Raw genomic sequence first — 22,310 nt, forward strand, 5'->3', positions numbered from 1 at the left:
ATACTGAGCAGTGAAGTGTCATAAATAGACAACTGGAAACTGTAATGCATGAAAAATCCTGTCTCCTTGGATTTATAAGATTATTGTCACTTTTGATTTCAACTATTTGTCCTTCTGGGAATTTACACAATTTAAAACAAAATGGTAATACATTATATCCTTTTTGCCAAATGTTTTCGCATGTGTGCTTATTTTTCCCTCACTAAATCCCTTTTGGAGAGAGATCTGTGTACCCATTTTAGAATGAGAAAACTAAGTCACAGAAAGGTTAAGTAAATTGCCCCAGGTCAAACATGGAGCTAGGAAATGGCAGACCTGGGATTCTAAGTCAGGTTTATCTGTACAGAAACAAAAAATGAAAAATGGTTAGATCATCAAGTGTGTGATATGCAATGATATAAAGCAGGGGAAATAGAAGAAACAGTTTTGATAAATTGGTTAAAATTTATCTTCAAGGTTTATTTACCCTTTATGGCTGATTTCCTTGTGAGACTGAGCCTTGGGCCAGAGTAGAGAATGAGGATAACTTGGTAAAAGCATCTCTCTGCTGGAGAACCAACTTAAAATGAATGTCCTACTAACAGCCGGTCATAGGGGTCATATCCACTTGTAGGATAGAACAGTTCTGTTTTATAAGCCAGATTAAGTACCTTAACCGGGTGCTGGGAGAATTTTTATGCTGCTCACCTATTTGCTTGCAGTGAAAGAGCATAGGTTTCTAATCAAAGAGCACACTTACTTGCCCATGGAGAGAGCAGGCTGGACAGACAAGTTCATGAATGGGTGCATTTTTGTTTAGCTTATTCTCTATGTTGTATGGGGATTGCCTGGAAGGGTAGGCTGTGATGGAGTACCATTCTGGAGGACTCTGGGAAGCCAGGAGTTGGATGCAAGCAGTAGGTACACACAGAAAGCATTCAAAGTTAAGAGCTTCATCTCTGACATCAGACTTCCTGGATTGGAATACTGGATCTGCTATGTAAACTTAAAATAGGGATAATAAGTGCTTACTTAATAGGGATTTGGGGAGGACTGGATGCATTATTACATGTAAATATTTAGAATGGTATCTGGCTCATAGTAAGACCAATAAGTGTTAAGTGTTGGCCATTATTCCAGTTCAAGAGCTGTCAGAAAGTGGAAATATATTTTTTTAGAAAAGTGACTTTAATCATATAAAAAGCACTTTGGGGAAAAAAAACATTTTGGGAAATGTTTGCCTATCACCAAGAACCCAGTCAAAGAGATGACACATTTCCTGTGACGTTGTTGAGTTCCTATATTTATCCCACTTTTTAATGTTTCTTTCACTGGGTTTGTATGTGGTTCTGGGACTCCTATTTTAATGTGTCATTTCTGTCCTGGTACTGATGAAGAACTGTTCACTAATTATCTCCAAGTGGAAGCAGGTTTTCTAGAAGTACAGTTACATGCGTTGAGAAGGAAATTGATTAACCAAAGACTTTTATCGACTTGTCCCTGTGAGTTTGTCATTTTAATTATTAGCTTTTTAATACTAGCAAATCGGTTAATGGCACCAAGGAAACAACTGCTGTTGTCAGAGAGTAAATAATGGTATAGTCATTCTACTGTGAAGGTTATTTTTGTATCACGTTTCATGGTGCTAGTCTGTCTGATTTATGGCTGCAACCAACCGACCCTGGCTCTGGCCCCTATCTGCTCACATAGTAATTTTAAGCCTGTCACTCTCAGAAAGACTCTGCCAAAGTATTTATGGGGGTCCCTGGGGGTTATCTTACATGAGCTCTGAATTAGCCAGACCACCACCACTGCTGCTGATACTGTGCCCCAGACCCCCAGCGCTGTGGCTGCTGCCTTGCCGGCCTGCTACATCCTGCTGACTGGTTTGGCTATCGATGCTCTCAATCCTCACAGAGCAATAAGACCTTGGCAATCAACTGCAAAGTCAGAAGAGGCATAGCTTTCTCCTTTGTGCATTATGGTCCCTTAGGGGAATCTCATGGCATGGTTATTTGGGTCCTGAGGTGTTACAAAGTTTAGTCAGCTCATTTGGCTTTTACTCACAGTCCTTATATCCCAGAGTACACATTTGCCCAGTCAGAGTAGTTGTGCTGAGATGGATTTAGGCAACAAGTATCCTGGAATTGGAAACTCCACCTACCCCTCATCCACAGCCCCTCTTGCTAAATCTGACTCACTATGCCTGACGTGCTTCTGGGTGGATTCATTCTTAGGGGCCCTATAATCTGTTCAGAGACATATCTTTAGCTGGATTCTCCACCCCTTCAACAGAAATCCAAGAAGAAATATAGCTGGTGTCCTTTATATAGAAGATTTTGTACCAGTACAAATCAGTTGATGTAATTGGCTTGTTAGTGGAATGGTAAAGAAGGCATCACTTAATTCCACCTTCCAGATATAATTGAATCTTAGATGTGGCTCATTTGGGACCATGCTGTTAAACTATGTTTACATCTTTAATCTGCATTAAAGATGTGAAATTGACATGGTCTGGAATGCTGTATATGGTGTATATAATGATGGCATACATGTGTGTGTGCGTGTGTATACATATATGTGTGTCCATTTGTCTATCATGGACATGTAGGTTGCTTCCATATCTTGGCTGTTGTAAATAATGCTTCAATGAGCATAGGAGTGCATATATTTTTTCAAATTAGTGTTTTTGTTTTCTTCAGGTAAATACCCAGAAGTGGAATTTTTGGATTGTATGATAGTTCTATTTTTAATTCTTAAGGAAACTCCATACTATTTTCCATAGTGCCTGTACCAATTTACATTCCCACCAACAGTGCACGAGTGTTCTCTTCTCATTTTTGCCAACACTTGTTATTTGTTTTCTTTTTGATGATAGTCATCTGACAGGTGTGAGGTGATATCTCATGGTAGTTTTGATTTACATTTTCCTGATGGTTAATGATGTTGAGCCTCTTTTCATTTGTCTGTTGGCCATCTGTATGTCTTTTTTGGATAAATGTCTACTAAGGTTCTCTGCCCAATTTTAAATCAAATTGTTTGCTTTTTAAATATTGAGTTGTGTGATTTCTTTATGTAGTTTGGATATTAGCACATTATTGGATATATCATTTGCAAATATTTCTTCTATTCAGTAGATTGCCTTGTTGATAGTTTTGAGGGGTTTTTGTTTGCTTGTTTGTTTGTTGCTGTACAAAAGACTTTTAGTATACCGTAGTCACATTTGTTTATTTTTGCTTTTGTTGCCCTTGTCTGAGGAGACAGATCCAAAAAAATATTGGTAAGGCCAGTATCAAAGAGCTTACTGCCTATCTTTTCTTCTAGTAATTTTATAGTTTCAGATCTTACATTTAAGTCTTTAAGCCATTTTGAGTTTATTTTTGTATATGGTGTAAGAAAATAGTCCAGTTTCATTCTTTTGTATGTAGCTGTCTAGTTTTACCAACACCATATATTTAAAAAGAGGCTGTCTTTCCCCCATTGTATATTCTCCTCCTTTGTCAAAGGTTAATTGACCATATAAGTGTGGGGGGTTTTTCTGGGTTTTCTATTCTGTTTGAGCTGCATGTCCATTTTTGTGCCAGTACCATACTGTTTTGTTTACTGTAGCTTTGCCATATAGTTTGAAATGAAGGCGTGTGATGCTTCCAGTTTAGTTCTTTCTCAAGATTTGTTTGGCTAATCACAGTCTTCTGTGCTTCCATACAAATTTTAGGATTATTTGTTGTAGTTCTGTGAAAAATGCCATTGGTATTTTGATAGAGATTGCATTGTATCTAGATTGCTTTGGGTAGTAATGACATTTTAACAATATTAATGCTTTCAATCCATGAGCATGATATATCTTTCCATTTATTTGTGTTGTATTTAATTTATTTTATTAACATCTTATAGATTTCAGAGTACAGGTCTGTTACCCCCTTAGTTAGAATTATTCCCAGATATTTTATTCATTTTAATGTGATTATGAATCAGATTGTTTTCTTAATTTCTCTTTCTGATAGTTCATTGGTAGTGTATAGAAATACAACAGATTTCTGTATATTAATTTTGTATCCTGTAACTTTACCAAATTCATTGATGAACTCCAGGAGTTTTTTGGTGGTGTCTTTAGGATTTTGTATGTATACTACCATGTAATCTGCAAACAGTGACAGTTTTACTTCTTTTCAAAATTGGATGCTTTTTATTTATTTATTTCTTTTCTGAATGCTGTGGCTAGGACTTCCAATACTGTGTTGAATAAAAGTGGTCAGAGTGGGCATCCTTGTCTTGTTCCTGATATTAGAAGACATACTGTCAGCTTTTCACCATTGAGTATATTAGGTGTGAGTTTTTCATATATGGTCTTTATTATACTGAGGTATGTTCAGTCTATACCTACTTTATTGAGAGTTTTTATTATAAAACTTCCTTTGTTGAAAGCTTTTCTGAATCTATTGAGATGATTATAAGATTTTTATTCTTCATTTTGTTAATGTGGTGTATCATGTTGATTGATTTGCAAATATTGAACCATCCTTGCACCCTGGGATGAATCCCACTTGATCATGAATTATGATCCTTTTAATATATTGCTAAATTCTGTTTGCTAATTTTTGTGGAGGAATTTTGTACCTATGTTCATCTGGGATATTGGCCTGTGATTTTCTTTTTTTGTGTGGTGTCTTTGTCTGGTTTTGGTATTGGTGTAATGCTGGCCTCATAAAATGAGTTTGGAAGTATTCCTTCTTCTTCAATATTTTGGAATAGTTTGAGAAGGATAGGTATTAACTCTTCTTTAAATGTTTAGTAGAATACCCCTGTGAAGCTATCTGGTCCTGAACTTTTGTTATTGGGAGTTTTTTGATTACTGACTAAATTTGCTGCTGGTAATCTGTTCAGATTTTCCATTTCTTCCTGATTGTCTTAGATAATATGTTTATAGGAATTTATCCATTTATTATATGTTGTCCAATTTGTTAGCATATAATTTTTTGCAGTAACCTCATAATATTTTGCATTTCTGTTGTGTTGGTTATAACTTATTCTCTTTCATTTCTGATTCTATTTACTTGGGCACTCTCTTTTTTCTTGACGAGTCTGGCTAAAGGTTTATCAATTTTGTTTATCTTTTTGAGGAATCAGCTCTTGATTTTATTGATCTTTGCTACTGTTTTTTTGTTTAGTTTTGTCTTAATTAATTTTTATTGAAACATAGTTGATTTACAATGTTGTGTTAGTTTCTGCTGTACAGAAAATTGAATCAGTTATACGTATACATATATCCACTCTTTTTAAGATTCTGTTTCCATATAGGTCATTACAGAGTATTGAGTAGAGTTCCCTGTGCTATACAGTAGGTCCTTATTAGTTATTTTATATATAGCAGTGTGTATTTGTCAATCCCAATCTCCCAATTTATCCCTCCCCCACCTTTCCCCCTTGGTAACCCTAAGTTTGTTTCGTACATCTGTGACTCTATTTCTGTTTCATAAATAAGTTCATTTGTACCATCTTTTTAGATTCCACAAATAAATGATATCATATGATATTTGTTTTTCTTTGTATGACTTACTTCACCCAGTATGACAATCTCTAGGTCCATGCGTGTTGCTACAAATGGCATTATTTTGTTCTTTTTTATGGCTGAGCAATATTCCATTGTATATATGTACCACATCTTCTTTATCCTTTCCTCTGCTAATGGACATTTAGGTTGCTTCCATGTCCTAGTAATTGTAAATAGTGCTGCAATATACATTTGGGTACATGTATATTTTCAAATTATGGTTTTCTCCAGATATATGCCAGGAGTGGGATTGCTGGATCATATGATAGCTCTATTTTTAATTTTTTAAGGAACCTCCATACTGTTCTTCATAGTGGCTATACCAATTTGCTTTCCTACCAACAGTGTAGGAGGGTTCCCTTTTCTCCACACCTTCTCCAGCATTTATTGTTTGTCAATTTTCTGATGATGCCTATTCTAACTGGTGTGAGATGATACCTCATTGTAGTTTTGATTTGCATTTCTCTGATAATTAGTGATGCTAATCATCTTTGCATGTGACTCTTGGCCATCTGTATGTCTTCTTTGGAGAAATGTCTATTTAGGTCTTCTGCCCACGTTTTTGATTGGGTTGTTTTTTTTTTTTGATGTTGAGCTGCATGAGCTGTTTGTATATTTTGGAGATTAATCCTTTGTTGGTCGCTTTGCTCGCAAATGTTTTCTCCCATTCTGTCAGTTGTCTTTTCATTTTGTTTATATTTTCCTTTGCTGTGCAAAAGCTTTGAAGTTTAATTAGGTCCCACTTGTTTATTTTTGTTTTTATTTTCATTACTCTCAGAGGTTGATCAAAAAAATCTAGCTGCGATTTTTAAAATATATCAGAGAGTGTTCTGCCTGTGTTTTCCTCTAAGGGTTTTATAGTATCTGATCTTACATGTAAAAGAATGAAATTAGAATATTCTTTAACACTATGCATAAAAATAAACTCAGAATGGATTAAAGATCTAAATGTAAGATTATTTATCTGAGATTTTTCTTGTTTCCTGAGGTAGGCCTGTATTGCCATAAACTTTCCTCTTAGAATTGCCTTTGCTGTGTCTCATAAATTTTGGAATATTGTGTTTCTATTTTCATTTGTCTCAGAGTGTTTTTTGATTTCCTCTTTGATTTCTTCATTGATCAATTGCTTGTGTAGTAGCATGCTGTTTAGACTCCATGTGTTTGTGTTTTTTTTCTAGTAGTAGGTTTCTAGTCTTATACCATTGTGGTCAGAAAAGATGCTTTATATGATTGAAGTCTTCTTTACACTTATTGATACTGGTTTTATGGCCTAACGTGATCTGTATTACAGAACATTTCATGTGTACTTGAAAGGAATGTGTATTCTGCTGTTTTTGCATGGACTGTGATATATATATTTTTTTTCTGGTCTTATGTGTCATTTGATGCCAATGTTTCCTTATTGATTTTCTGTCTGGATGATCTCTCCATTGATGTAAGTAGGGTGTTAAAGTCCCCTACTATTATTGTGTTACTGACACTTTCTCCATTTATGTCTGTTAATATTTGCTTTTACATATTTAGGTGCTCCTATGGGTGCATATATGTTTACAAATGTTATAGATTCTTGTTGAATTGATCCCTTCATCACTATGATTATCCCTAGTATGTTTTTTATTTCAAATCCCACATTCTCATTGGCGGTGTGTAGGAAAGCAGTTGACTCTTGTACATTATCCTCATATCTTGCAACCTTGCTATAATCACTTATTAGTTCCAGGAGGGTTTTTTTTTTTATTTTTTTGTCTATTCTTTGGGATTTTCTATAGAGGCAGTTATGTCATCTGTGAATGAAGACAGTTTTATTTCTTCCTTCCCAATCTTTATACCTTTTATTTCCTTTCTTGTCTTATTGCATTAGTTAAGACTTCCAGTATGTTCCAGTACAGTGTTGAATGGGACTAGTAAAAGGGGACATCATTGTCTTATTCTCAATCTTAGAGGGAAAGCATCCAGTTTCTAATTATTAAATATGATGTTACTCAGGTTTTTTTTTAAGCCTTCCCTTACCAAATTAAAATTTCCTGTATTCCTAGTTAGCTGAGATTTTTTTAAAAAATCGTGAGTGAAGGTCGGATTTTATGAAAATTTTTTTTAATATATTGATTGATTGTATAATTTTTCTTCTTTAGCCTGTCAATGTGATTGATCACATTAATTGATTTTTGAATGTTGAACACAAATGGAATAAATTCCAGTTGGTGGTGCATAATTTATTTTCTACATTGTTGAATTCAATTTGGTAATATTTTGTGGAAGATTTTTGCATATATGTTCATGAGACATGTTGTTCTGTAGTTATCCTTTCTTATAATTTTTTTTCTATTTTTGTTTTGGGCTAAGGCTGGCCTCATAGAAAGAGTTAGACAATGTATTCTGCTTCTGTTTTCTGGAAGAGATAGTAGAGAATTGGTATAATTTCTTCTTTAAATGTTTGGTAGAATTTACCAGTGAAATCATCTGGGTCTTGTGTTTTCTTTTTTGGAAAACTATTAATTTTTGACTCAATACTTTCAACAGATATAGGCCTATTCTTTTAAGGAATTGGTCTGTTTCATCTAAGTTATCAAATTTGTGGCCATAAAATTATTCATAATACTATTAATTTTTCTTTTAATGACCATGGGAAAAGTAGTGATGTTTCCTTTTTCATTTCTGGTATGAGTAATTTGTCTTCTCTTTTTTTCTTGGTTAGCCTTACGGATGATTATCAATTTTATTGTTTTTTTCAAAGAACCAGCTTTTGGTTCGTTGATTTTCTTTATTGGTTTCCTATTTTTAATTTCATTGATATCTTCTCTTAAGTTTTATTTTCTGTTTTGTTCTAGCTTCATTATGCTTATGTTGTTCTTCTTTCTATGCTTTCCTAATACATAAGCTTAGATTGTTGATTTTACATCTTTCTTCTTTTCTAACATGTGCATTTGATGCTATGAATTTCCTCTAAGCACTGCTTTTCCTGCACTTTACAGATTTTGCTTAGTTGTGTTTTCATGTTAGTTGAGTTCATAATATTTTAAAATTTCTCTTGAGATTTCTTCTTTGACCTCTGTGTTACTTAGAAGTCCTTTGTTTAATCTCCAAATATTTTAGCATTTTTCCAACTTTCTGTTATTGATTTCTCATTCAATTCCATTGCACCCTGAGAACGTGCTCTGTATAATTTCTAATCTTTTAAATTCATTAAGATGTGTTTTATAGTCTGTGATGTGGTCTGTGTTAGCAAATGTCCTTGTGAGTTTCAGAAGCATGTGTATTCTGCTGTTGTTGGATGAATTATTCTATAATGTTAATTAGACACAGTTGATTGATGATGCTGTTCAGGTCAGCTATGTCTTTACTGATTTTCTGGTTGCTAGATCTGTCAATTACTGATAGAGGAGTAGATTTGTCCACCAGTTTTTGCCTCATGTATTTTGGTGCTCTTTTGTTAGCTGCATACATGTCAAGAATTGTTATATTTTCTTGGAGAATTGACCATGTTATCATTATGTATCCTGCCTTACCTCTAATAATTTGCTTTTTTTCTGAAGTCTGCCTTGTCTGAAATTAATATAGCTACTCCAGTTTTCTTTTGATTAGTGTTAGCATGGCGTATCTTTCTTCATTCTTTATTTTTAATCTGTCTTTATATTTATTATGCGTTTCTTGTAGACAACATGTACTTTGGTCTTATTGTTTTATCTACTTTATCAGTCTCTTTATTGTAATGGATATATTAAGATCACTGATATTTAAAGTGATTACTGATATCACAATGTAAATTAAAATCTACCATGTTTGTATCTACCATATTTGAAAATATCTACCATTTTCTACTCACTGTATTTGTTCTTTGTTTCTTTTTTTTAAATCTTTATTGGAGTATAATTGCTTTACAGTATTGTGTCAGTTTCTGCTGTACTACAAAGTGAAAGAGCCACATATATACATATATCCCCATATCCCCTCGCAACCTCCCTATCCCACCCCTTTAAGTCTTCACAAAGCATCAAGCTGGTCTCCCTGTGCTCTGTAGTAGCTTCCCACTAGCCATCTGTTTTACATTTGGTAGTGTGTATATGTCGATGCTACTCTCTCACTACATTCTAGCTTCCCCTCCGCTTGGTGTCCTCAAGTCCATTCTCTACATCTGCATCTCTATTCCTACCCTGCCACTAGGTTCATCAGTACCATTTTTCTAGATTCTGTAAATATGTGTTAGCATACAGTATTTGTTTTTCTCTTTCTGGCTTATTTCACTCTGTATGACAGACTCTAGGTCCATCCACCTCACTACGAATACGTCAATTTCATCCCTTCTTATGGCTGAGTAATATTCCGTTGTATACATGTGCCACATCTTCTTTATCTTTTCATCTGTTGATGGACATTTAGGTTGCCTTTGTTTCTTTATGTTTTCTCCTATTTTCCTGCCTTCTCTGGTTTTCATTGAGCATTTTGTATGATTCTATTTTCTCTCCTCTCTTAGCATATCAATTATACTTCTTTTAAAAAATTTTACTGGAGTTTCCAGTATGCATTTACAAATAATCTAAACCCACTTTCAAATAACACTATACCTTTTCATGGATAGTACAGGTACCTCTTAATAGAGTATAACAGAGCATTCCTAATTCCTTCCTCCTATCCCTTATAACATTGTTGTGATTTATTTCACTTATTCATATGCTACAATCTTCCAATATATTGTTGCTATTATTACTTTGAAGAATTATCTATTAGATCAATCAAGAATAATAAAAAAGAATATATTTTGTTTTACTTTCATTTATTCCTTCTCTGATACTGTTTCTTTTTTATGTAGACCTGAATTTCTGACCAATATAACTTTCCTTCTCTTTGAAGAACTTCTTGAACATTTCTTGCAAGGCAAGTCTACTGGCAGCAGATCCCTTAGTTTTTGTCTGAGGGTCTTTTGCAGGATAACTTTGCTAAATATAAAATTCTAGGTAGAGTTTTTTTTATTTCAGCATTTTAAATATTTCACTCCACTCTCTTCTTGCTTGCATGGTTTCTGAAAAGTCTCATTTAATTACAATCTTTGTTCCTCTGTAGGTAAAGTCAGTTTTCACCTCTGATTTCCTTCAAGACTTTCCCCTTGTCTTTGGTTTTCTTCAGTTTGAATGTGATATGCTGAGTTGTAGATTTTATGTTATTTTTCCTGCTTGATATTTTCTGAGTTTATTGGATCTGTGGTTTGCGGTCCATTATTAGTTTTGGAAAAATAGCCATTATTACTTCAAATATTTCTTCTGCTCCCTTCTATTAAACTTATCCAGATATTTACAATTTTTTGTTCTTCCTTTATCCCTGAGGTTCCAAATTTCCTCCCAGTATTATTTTCCTTGTACCTGAAGAAATTCTTTTAGCAATTAAGGGCCGGTCAGCAGTTTATGAATTTAGTTTCCTTTGTTTGAGAATGCTTTTATTTTACCTGTACTCCTGGAGGATGTTTTCACTAGGTATAGAATTCTGGGATGACAATTCTTTTTTTTCCAGCACTGTAAAAATACAGTGCCACCTCCTTCTCTCCTCCATGGTTTCTAATAAGAAATATACAGTCCTTTGTAACACTGTCCTCCATAGGTAATGTATCATTTATTTCTGATTGTATTCAGGATTTTTTTTTGCCTTTATTTTTTCAGAAGTTTGACTATAATATTTATTGGCATGCATTTCATTGGTTTTATCCAATTTGAGGTTTCCTCATCTTCTTGAATTTGTATTTCTTTTCTTTTGCTAGGCTTGAAAATTTTTCAGCCATTATTTCTTCAAATATTTTTTCAGCACTCCACTATTTTTCTCCTTCTAGACTCTGAGGACAGTATTGTCAAAACATTTTTTATTATTGTCCAGGAGGTCTCTGAGGCTCTGTTCACTTTTTGTTGTTGTTTGTTTTTTTGTTTTTTTGTTTTTGTTAGAACAACTCAGCAAAATAAAATTCTGGTTTATTGTTGGACAACATTGTTTCACACATACATCAAACAGGCCAAAAAAAAATAAACAGCAACTTCATGGACAAAAAAAGGAAAAAAAAGAAACCTTTTATCTTTGGCCTTTTTAGCCATCTAATACAAACCAACTACTTATAGTACAGCTAAGTACATACACAAAAAAAGTTACTGGAATGCTGGGAATAAGATTTTTTGTTGTTGTTGTTTTCATTTTTACAAGGTTTTTTTTCTCCTTTGAGATTATAATGAACATGGTCACGCCACAAGTAAAGTCAGAAGTAGGACAGAGAATGCTCCGAAGGCTGGTTTGGTCATCCGTGATCGTTAAAAATGGCTGACCCCTAACAATATGTACAAAATATAAAATGTAAATAAAAAATACAAACAAATGTTCCTTTTTAAAGTACTTTAAGAAAAAAAGCAGGGCCTTGGAAGTTTTGGTTCTTTTTTCCTCCCCTGTTTCAAATTCACATTGTGGTTTTGGTTGGGTAGTGGAGAGCGTGTGTCATCTGCAGGTGGCGCTGCCCACTGTGGGCGGGCGGGCAGGCAGGGTCTCTCACTCAAGGTGACCACATTTAGATTCTGAGACGCGGAGTGGAGGGTGAATAGGTCATGGTGGCCTTTTTTTTTTAAGTTTAACTTTTCCTTTCTTGCTGTCTAGTCTTCCTCATCAGTCTTCTGCTTCTTGGTGTCCACATCCTCCTCCTCATCATCTTCAGCTGCCCATTCGCCCGTAGCTGCCTCAGCCTCCTCATCTTCATCTCCGTCCTCTTCCTCACCATCACCTTCCTCCTCCTCCTCCACTTCCTCCCCACCTTCTTCTTCTTCCTCATCTACCCCATTTTCGGCCTCCTGCTCCCCATTTTCCTCATTAGCATTTCCATTAGCAGGTGCCTCTCTCCCATTCTCAGCCTCCTCCACAACTTCCTTCTTCTAAGTCCTCGGTGGTGATCTCGGAGCTGGTGTCCACGGCCGTGTCTGACATGATGGGCACGCCGGTGATCCTAAGCAGCAAATTAAAAAGAAAGCGGGAGTTCGAGGACTCTGGTGATAAAGCCGCCAGAGTCCATGGCGGTGGAGGAGGTGCGCGGTGGAGGTGGCTGCGGCGAGCGGGGAGCCGGACACAGGAACAATGCAAAGATGGCTTTTCAGAGCAGCCAGTCTCAGTTCACTTTTTTTAAACCCCCCTTTTTTGGTTTCGACATTCAGAATGGAAAATTTCTGTTGATTTATCTTCAAATTCACAGAATCTTTTCTCTGTGCTCTCTGTTCTGCTAATGAGTCTATCTAGTGAATTTTTAATTTATTTTCATATTTTTCAATTTTAACTTTTCCACTTGGTTCTTTTATATATCTTTTATTTCTTTACAAATACCTTTGTATTTTACTGTTTGCTTGAAGAGTGTTCATAATTGCTCATTTGAGCATTTTAAAAAGAGCTGCTTTAAAATCTTTATCAGTTAATTCCAACACCGGTGTCATCTCATGACTGATCTCTTGATTGTCTTTTGCTAGGTGAGTGGAGATTTTTGTTGTCCTTCATATGCCTAGTAATTTTGGAGTTTGTCATGGACATTTTGAATATTGCATTATGAGATTCTGGGTCTTTAAATCTTATTGAGCATTTTGATATTTTTGTTTTTAATCAGGTAATCCATTTGCTTCAGTTCAGACCACAAGTACTAACACACTTTCTGTAGGCTGAGGTTCCTATGTCAGTTTAGTTTTCAAAACATTTGCCATGGTATTTGAATCTGTCTGCATGTGTGCCACCCAGTGGCCAGACTGGGACCTGGGTAATGGTCTGTCTTTTAGTTCAGTTCTTGAAATCATTGGTATACTGATTCAGACTAGATCTACACATGCACAGTTTGGGAGTGAGACTAGGAGTTCATAAGCAACTTTATGGGGTTGCATTCATGAACTCCTCCCTCTTCAATCTCCCCAATATTTCCTGGTTCCCTGGGGCTCCCCTTTTTGGTCTTTTAGCCAGAAAGCACCTGCTTTCATAATTATGCTACTGTCCAGGCCAAGCAGCAAGACGACAGAGAGAGTATAAAAAAGAAATGTGCTTAGTTCTGCTCTCTTGGAGTTACACCTCAGCCAAATGGAGAGAAAAGTTGCCTTCTTCAGAGTTTTGGCTCTTGCAAACTGCTGAACCAAGTGCTGCTGCCTCTGCCATTGCTATAGCTGCATAATCACCTAGAGGCTGATACTCTGGAAATGAGAAAGAAGGAAAATAAACCAGGGTTTTCCTCCACTTTATGAACATTAGTAATTTCCTTTCCTGTACCTTCAGCCAGAATTAGAGAGCTTCTTTTGGGACTTTCTCTGTCTGTACCATAGTGCTTACTTTTGGATTTCTGTCTGCCTTGATTTCTGGCCAGGGGATTTTAGAGGGGATAAAATGGTAAACTCACTGCTGGATTGGTGATGCCTCAAATTCTGCTGTTCTTCCTTGCTATCCCTGCTGCTATTTACCTTTTAAATAGATGCTAAATGCAGTCTGCCCAGGTTTTGTGGTTATTTTCAGTGAGAGAAAAGTCTTTCTTACTCTGACTTACCTGGGTGAAATCTCAATTCCATTTTTTAGAGTAATTTTGGTTTGTTGCAGGAAATGATTCCTATTCCTTTTGAAATCAAAGCAAAGTTTTAAAAAAGTTAAAATTTAATTAACTAGAACTCGAGTACCTAAAAATGTTTCTTCTTGGTTACAGCAATTTAAGATTTTATTGGGGTGATGCCTTAAGTACAACAAATATTCTGCTAATTTCGACTACTTTCTCCATATTCCCCAGTTGACACTGGTGATTGAATGCAAAAAGCCAGTATACTAAGTGGAAAAGTGGGATTTCAACTCAAGTATGCCTAATGTCGTGGCCTAAGCTTTTTGCCACTGTACATTGCTGCCTTCTTAAGTTAAATAAATGCTACCCCACATCTGCAAATTTTACTGACTGTGGTACATTTACTGTTCACTTGCTTGACGTCTCCCCGATCTCCGTAAGAGGAGTAAATTTCCCTACCTCTTTAATGTTGAGCTTGGCCGGGTGATTTGCTTCAGCTTAGTGGTGGTTGGAATGTGGTCCCCAACACTTGACTTTGGGCTTGGCCGTATGACTAAGCAGACATGACAAGAACAGAGGCTTGGAATGTGCTTTGTGGTTGGGCTTATCCTCTTGCCTTTCTGCCATTACCACGAGAAGAACATGTCCCAGGGATCCTGCTGCTCCAAGGAGGGGGAGAGAAATATGGAGCACATCTGGATCCAACCCACAAGTTGGTGCTGAGCCCACATAAGCCTAACCTAGATGAGTGACATGTGAGTAAAAATAAAATGATTGTTGTTTCAGGCTTTTTAGGTTAGGGGTGGTTTGCTATGCAACATTATTGCAACTGATAGACTGATTATGACCATATAAATATTTGGTTGAGTACTTATGTTTTCAGATGAAATTAAAATGAACATATGGTTTTGATTTAAATTCTAAAGCCTAGGGATACCTTTTAAATCTCTACTCTCTTCACTGCTTATTCTATTTCCAGGCCTCTTCTCCTAGAAGATAGTTCTTACTAAGGAATGGGATCTTCTTTTTTATTTCCAGCTCTGCTAGTTCTGCCAGATTCTGCCAAGTTCTGCTAGTTTAATTTGGGGCTTCAGAACATGGTGGGCACTTGTATGAGGCAACAAAGTTCCTGCTTTCCTCAACTAAATTTGTTATTCTTGGTCTGCATTGCAAATGCAGCATCAGCGTCTATAGATCTCTTGGTATGGGTTCTGATGACAGAAAGCCACGGGTCACATGGTTGTGTGCTGGTGCATTCCTCATGACTCTGTTTTTTCCCCACGTGGTGACTTTTAGAATAGAATCTAAAGACACTTAGACATGGATGCTATTTCTATCCTTTAATATTTGCAGGACTAAGGGTAAGCTAAATACCATCTCTAAGCCTCAGTTTCCTCAAATGTAAGGTGGGATGATAATCTCTGACCAGCCTCCCTCACAGCAGTGTCGTGAACTTCAGGAGCTCAATAAAAGGTAAAGGAATCTTATGATTCTTGTTGTTTCCCCTGAGTATGTTCAGCAAGCTATTAGCTAGTAGCAGTTCCCACAAGTGGGGGCTTCTTTATATTCCTTTGGAGAGGGTGCCGTCAGGGAGCTGGCGCAAGGCAACTCCATTTCACTCTCTCTGGCTTTTGATACAGCCCGGGCTCAGCAATCTCATTCTTTCCCCTGCACCCTTCTTCCACCACCTGGGCAGGAGGATCCTAACCATACACACCATCTGCTTAGGACTCAGAGAATCCTATTTCCTTGACGACAGAAATGCAGGTGTCAAAGCGGTCAGCTTTGAGGAGCTAAAGCAGTGGCAGGCTGCCCTTGGCTTTACATTGCTTTTGGCTTCTTAGAGTTCTCGTCACTAGTTGCTTCAAAGGCAGAGCATGTGGCCTAGAGACTAAAGAAAAAAATGTCTAGGTCAGCTGCTTTCTGCCAGAGGCATGAGCCCCAGTGTTATTTTGCAAAAATAAGGCAGCTCTTCTACTTCATTCTTGGTGGTCTTTTAGAACCACACAACCTGTGGATCCTGGAAAAGAGTATGATTATGAGGGCATTTAACCTTTAGTTCATAAGCTTAATCGGTAGGACTTCATGGTGGAAGAGAATTCTTGTTTTTTATTTACCATGTGTCAGGTGCTTTACATTCTTTATGTCATTTACTCTGATTTAGTTCTGACATCAGTCCTTTCATGCTCATTTTACAGATCAAAAAACCTAGGCTTAGAATAAAGAAATGAACAGTCAGTGTTTACACCCGTCTTTGTCTGAATCCAAAGCTTGTGTTTTCCATGACATCACACAGCCACTGTTTACCTTTTGCTTGTTTTTGGTTATTCTAGGAGTATGATAATATGTGCTCTACCATCATTTTGGTAAATAGTGGTTAGAGCCAGGATATACAATCAGACAGCCCTGGCTTTGAATTCTGGCACCATAATTTATCAACTGTGTGATCTTGGAAAACTTATTTAGCCTCTCTGAGTCACAATTTCCTTATGGGACCAATAATAGTGTTTCTCTCATAGGGTTTTGGGAAGATTAAATGAGATGATACACATGAAGGGCCTTGTGTAGTGCCTGACATAGTGCCTAGCACATATTAAGCATTCAATATATATTGACTAAAAAAATAATCTGTCTCAAAGTAGAAGTATCATTGGAGCCCAGATCTCTTCCGTTTGTTCTTACAAGACGTCATCAGATTTTTAAGATTTTAGTTATAGTATGTTAGAGCTAGAGGGGGTCTTGGGATTGTTTAGTCCAAGCTTCTCATTTTGAATATGGTGAAACTGAGGTTCAGAGAAGGGGAGTGACTTGAATTTGTGTTATCTTCCACTGCTCCCAGTTACGCCTCCCAATAGTCATTGACCTTGGGCAAAGTCATGTTTCTTGGCCTTGCTTTATCTGTTTGAAAACTGGCAAGGATCCCTCCCCTTGTATTTATCAAAGCTGAGATTTATAAGGAAAAAGTGACATTTTAGGTATTTATGATTAGAAAAGCATATATTTCCTCTAGTATACCCTTCTTTTCCATATTCTACATATCCTCATATTTCTCAGGCCAGGCTTGCAACTCAAGGAGTGTCCTCCAGCTCTGGACACCTCTTTACCCTCTTCACCATCATTACTGTCAAAATTTCTTTGTCCTGTGTCCCACTGCCTTTGGGACAAATTTGTCTGCCAAACTTACCTGATAAAGTGAACTATAAGTTAATGTGTTAATGATCTAATGTATCACCTTTCCCACATATTAGCAGGATGCATCCCTCAAAGAAATGATATACAGTGAATTTCATGCAGGAAGGCATTAGGTTATGGAAGAGAACAATTTGAGTAGGTGGCCTTTCTTCTCATTCCAGGTGGCCACCTGGGTGGCCACTTGGAAAATATCTATGCTTTGGAGCTTCCTTAGAGGAATGGAGGGAATCTTCTTAGGGTGACAGTGAGGTGTCACCTTCCCCTGTTAGCCTTTTGTATCAGTAGGTGGGCGGAAATAGAAGTTGCCTCAGTTGTTGGTGATGGGGCTTGGACTGCTTGGGTTCTGGAGTTGGGGGTTGGTATTTGAGACCTTTTATAGAGTGTTTAATGGAATGAGGATTGAGATGGGTTTGAATCTGGATAAACCCAGCAATAGGAATCCTGTTACAATCAAGTCTGGGGCATTTCTTGTCATTCCTTTGAAGGCAGTAGGTTTTCACAGGTCACAAGAGAGCTGGTGCTCATCTTCATCACCCTTTCCAAGTCCTTGGGAGAGACCCCAGCATACTGTACTGGCTGAACCTAAAGGCTGGACCAGCCCTGGTAATTGGCATGGGAACTGATTCTTCCCCACCAGTATGCCCAGTGAGGCACTGAAACAGCGATTCTTACTGAGGTGCTATTAGTGCTGTGTCTCTTCCTATTATTAATCTCAGTATATGAGAGAAGGTGTTTGTGGGCATTGTCTAGTTCACTGCTGGGGGTGACTTGCCGAAGGTTGCAGAGTGAACTCATGGCTTAGTGAGGCCTATAGCTCAGGGTTCCTGATGCTCTACTTTGTGCTCTTTCTTGTGTACTACAGTGTCTCCACTGTGTGAGTTAAGATAGCACAGGTAGGTGGCATGGTTTCCAGAAGACTCTTGGTTTTCATTTATGTGGGTATACATATACACACATGATGTGTGTGTGTGTGTGTGTGTGTGTGTGTGTGTGTGTGTGTGTATAGGGCTTAGAACAGTGGCTGGCAGATGCCCTCATACATTTTAGCTATCACTATTATAATTGATTATATTATATATACACATAGCTCAAATGAGGGCTTTAAGACTCAGTAGCCCACTCTTCTTAGTTCATTGATCAAAGCTTATGGAATTCTCTCATATCCCTTAAATCCTCAGAACAATCTCATGGGGTCAGCATTCTTATTGTTATTGTTGTTGTTTTTCCAATACACAGATGAAATAATAGGCTTAGAAGAGCTGAATGACTGGACCAAAACACACAGCAAATCAGTGAAGGAGCTGAGCTGACCGAGGCCAGTGCTCATGCTCCTACACTAGAGCCTCCTTCCCAAGAGCTGCAGAAGAGGTAGTACAGTAGGCACAGGTCCTAAACACAGAGCAGGTCAGCACTTAACCTGTAAGAGCAGATTCACGGAAGGAGGGGAGCTGTTGTGTGTAAGCAGAGATACGTGTAAGAAGATGCTGAGGGCAGGGGCACCTAAGAGCAACTTTGCTTATCAGCTGATTCTGTTAGGACCAGACAGGCTCATGAGAGTACCTCTCCTTATCTCAGCTTCCTCTCCATGTGTGCTCAAGAAATGCCATCAAATTGGAATAAAACTGACAAAAATAATGAATTCAGATCTAACTGAGAGGTCCAGCTCCTCCATGAGAACATAATATAGCAGTGTATCTGAGAAAAAGAAGGTGGAGGTAAGGAAAGAGAGAACATGATAGAGGGAGGGTGAAAAACATGAAAGCATTTCACAGGCAAGATCTGAACATATAAAATATAGAGGTAAAAAGCAAGCAGCTGTGTGAGTACAAAAGGATGTTCTGCTCCTCCTTATTCTGCTTGCTGCCCAGACTCTTCAATTGCAGCTTCTACTAAATAATAATGTGGCCTCTCTCTTTGCTCCCAGCTCAAAGAGAATGCTAAAACAGCACAACATTCAAAGTTACAGTACAGCCACAGATGAAAGTTGATGACACGGAAATCACACTGCTCAGCAACACACACACTTTAGCAACCCCTACTGGAGAAGCACAATGATAGCAAATATAATGAACAAAGAAGGAAAAGACAGTTGAGCCAAGATGGTAAAAGGAGCCTTTCTTTGGTTCCTGCTGGGGTGTTTTGATGATTGCTAATATCTGTAGTGCTGAATTTTGCAGCGGAAAGTTGCAGTGGAAGGAGAGGCTAGTTACTGTGGTGTCTCAATTCTCAAAAGGCCACAGCTATCTTAAAAGTGAAAGTCACACATCAGATACAATCATAGACATTAATTTCTAGGTTCTTTTGCAGACTATAAAAGTTGAAAAGGAAGTTGAACTCTGAATTCAACCCATTTTCAGGAAGTCATAAGATGACCAAAGGAAATTCTAGTTTTTAGAAACAAAGTAATGATGGAATGATTGTGTGAAACACAGATAGGCAAACTTGATGTCAGTCTTGTTGAAGTAACATACCCAAAACGTATGGGTACAGATCTGGACAGTGTTAATATGTTGATTTCTAGTAACATGATGTAGGATTCTGTCCTCAACCTTGTTCTGTTAAACATTTTTATTAACAACTTGGTTGAAGTAATAAAAAACAGGCTTATCAGATTTATCAGAGGGATGGTAAACACAATGGAAGCTAGAATTAAGATTCTGCAAATTTTTACAGGTTTGGTAGATGGGCTGGATCCACAAAGTGAAATGTAATAAATGTAAGCATAAAGTACTATGGGGGGAGGACAACAATCAAGAGGGCAGAGTAGGAGGACGTGCGCTCACTCCCTCTTGCAAGAGCACTGGAATTACAACTAACTGCTGAACAGTCATCGACAGAAAACCACTGGAACTCACCAAAAAAAACACCCCACATCCAGAGACAAAGGAGAAGCTGCAAAGAGATGGTAGGAGAGGTGCAATCACGTTAAAATCAAATCCCATAAATGCTGGGTGGGTGACTTACAAGTTGGAGAACAGTTATACCACAGAAGTCCACCCACTAAAGTGAGGGTTCTGAGCCCCACGTCAGGCTTCCTAACCTGGGGGTCCAGCAACAGGAGGAGGAATCCCCAGAGAATCAGACTTTGAAAGCCAGCGGGATTTGATTGCAGGACCTCCACAGGACTGGGGAAAACGGAGACTCCACTCTTGGAGGGCACACAAAAAAGTGTGCTCACCAGGACCCAGGGGGAAGGAGCAGGGACCCTGTAGGAGACTGAACCAGACCTACCTGCTGGTGTTGGAGGGTTGCCTGCAGAGGTGGGGGGCAGCTGTGACTCACCGAGGAGACAGGGGCACTGGTGGCAGGGGTTCTGAGAAGTGCTCATTGGTGTGATCCCTCCCAGGGTCTGCCATTAGCCCCACCAAAGAGCCTGTAAGCTCCAGTGCTGGGTCGCCTCAGGCCAAAGGACCAGCAGGGTGGGAACACAGCCCCACCCATTGGCAGACAAGCAGATTAAAGTGTCACTGAGCTCCGCCCACCAAATCAGATTAAAGTTTTACTGAGCTCCACCCACCCAGCCCAACCCACCATCAGTCCCTCCCATCAGGAAGCACCCAGGAGCCTCCTAGAAAGCTTCCTCCACAAGAGGGCAGACAGCAGAATCAAGCAGTATCAGCATTATTTCATCTTGTGGAACTGAAAACCACAGCCACAGAAAGACAGAGAAAATGAAAAGGCAAAAGACTTTGTACCAGATGAAGGGACAAGATAAAATGCCAGAAAAACTACTAAATGAAGAGGAGAGAGGCACCCTACCAGCAAAAGAATTCAGAATAATGATGCTGAAGATGATCCAGGACTTTGAAAAAAGACTCGATGCAAAGATTGAAAAGTTGCAAGAAAAGTTTACCAAAGACCTAGAAGAATTAAAGAGCAAAGAAACAGAGATATGCAACACAATAACGGAAATGAAAAATACACTAGAAGGAAGCAATAGCAGATTAACTGAGGCAGAAGGGTGAATGAGTGAGCAGGAAGACAAATGGTGATAATCACTGATGCAGAAAAGAATAAAGAATGAAAAGAACTGAAGACAGCGTAAGACACCTCTGGGACATTAAATGCACCAACATTCGCATTATAGGGGTCCCAGAAGGAGGAGAGAGAGAGAAAGGACCTGAGAAAATATTGGAAGAGATTATAGTTGAAAACTTCCCTAACATGGGAAAGGAAACAGCTACCCAAGTCCAGGAAGCTCAGAGAGTCCCAGGCAGGATAAACCCAAGGAGAAACACGCCAAGACATATAGTAGTCAAATTGACAAAAATTAAAGACAGAGAAAATTTATTAAAAGCAACAAGGGAAAAATGACAAATAACACACATGGGAACTCCCATCAGGTTAACAGCTGATTTCTCAGCAGAAACTCTGCAAGCCAGAAGGCAGTGGCACCATATGTTTAAAGTAATGAAAGGGAAGAACCTACAACCAAGAATACTCTACCCAGCAAGGATCTCATTCAGATTCGATGGAGAAATCAAAAGCTTTACAGACAAGCAACAGCTAAGAGAATTCAGCACCACCAAACCAGCCCTACAGCAAATGCTAAAGGAACTTCTCTAAGTGGGAAACATAAGAGAAGAAAAGGACCTACAAAAACAACAACAAAACAATTAAGAAAGTGGTAATAGGAACATACATATCAATAATTACCTTGAATGTAAATGGACTAAGTGCCCCAACCAAAAGACACAGACTGGCTGAATGGATACAAAACCAAGACCCATATATGTGCTGTCTACAAGAGACCCACTCCAGACCTAGGGACACACAGAGATGGAAAGTGAGGGGATGGAAAAAGATATTCCATGCAAATGGAAATCAAAAGAAAGCTGGAGTAGCAATACTCATATCAGATCAAATAGACTTTAGAGTAAAAAATTTTACAAGAGACAAGAAAGGACACTACATAAAGATCGAGGGATCCATCCAAGAAGAGCAGATAACAATTATGAATGTATATGCACCCAATATAGGAGCACCTGAATACATAAGGCAAATGCTAACAACTATGAAAGAGGGAATCAACAGTAACACAATACTAGTGGGGGACTTTAACAC

General features: G+C 37.9%; 1 protein-coding gene and 1 pseudogene across 1 annotated transcript in view; both read left to right on the plus strand.

Annotated features, from left to right (window-relative positions):
- SMARCA1 (SWI/SNF related, matrix associated, actin dependent regulator of chromatin, subfamily a, member 1) overlaps nt 1-22,310 on the plus strand; it is a 531,454-nt gene that overhangs the window by 210,470 nt on the left and 298,674 nt on the right. The window lies entirely within an intron of this gene.
- The window catches only part of LOC130842178 (arginine and glutamate-rich protein 1-like), a 216,618-nt pseudogene continuing 206,046 nt past the window's right edge, over nt 11,739-22,310 (plus strand).

This window comes from Hippopotamus amphibius, chromosome X, assembly GCF_030028045.1.
Source record: "Hippopotamus amphibius kiboko isolate mHipAmp2 chromosome X, mHipAmp2.hap2, whole genome shotgun sequence".
Taxonomy (NCBI): domain Eukaryota; kingdom Metazoa; phylum Chordata; class Mammalia; order Artiodactyla; family Hippopotamidae; genus Hippopotamus; species Hippopotamus amphibius.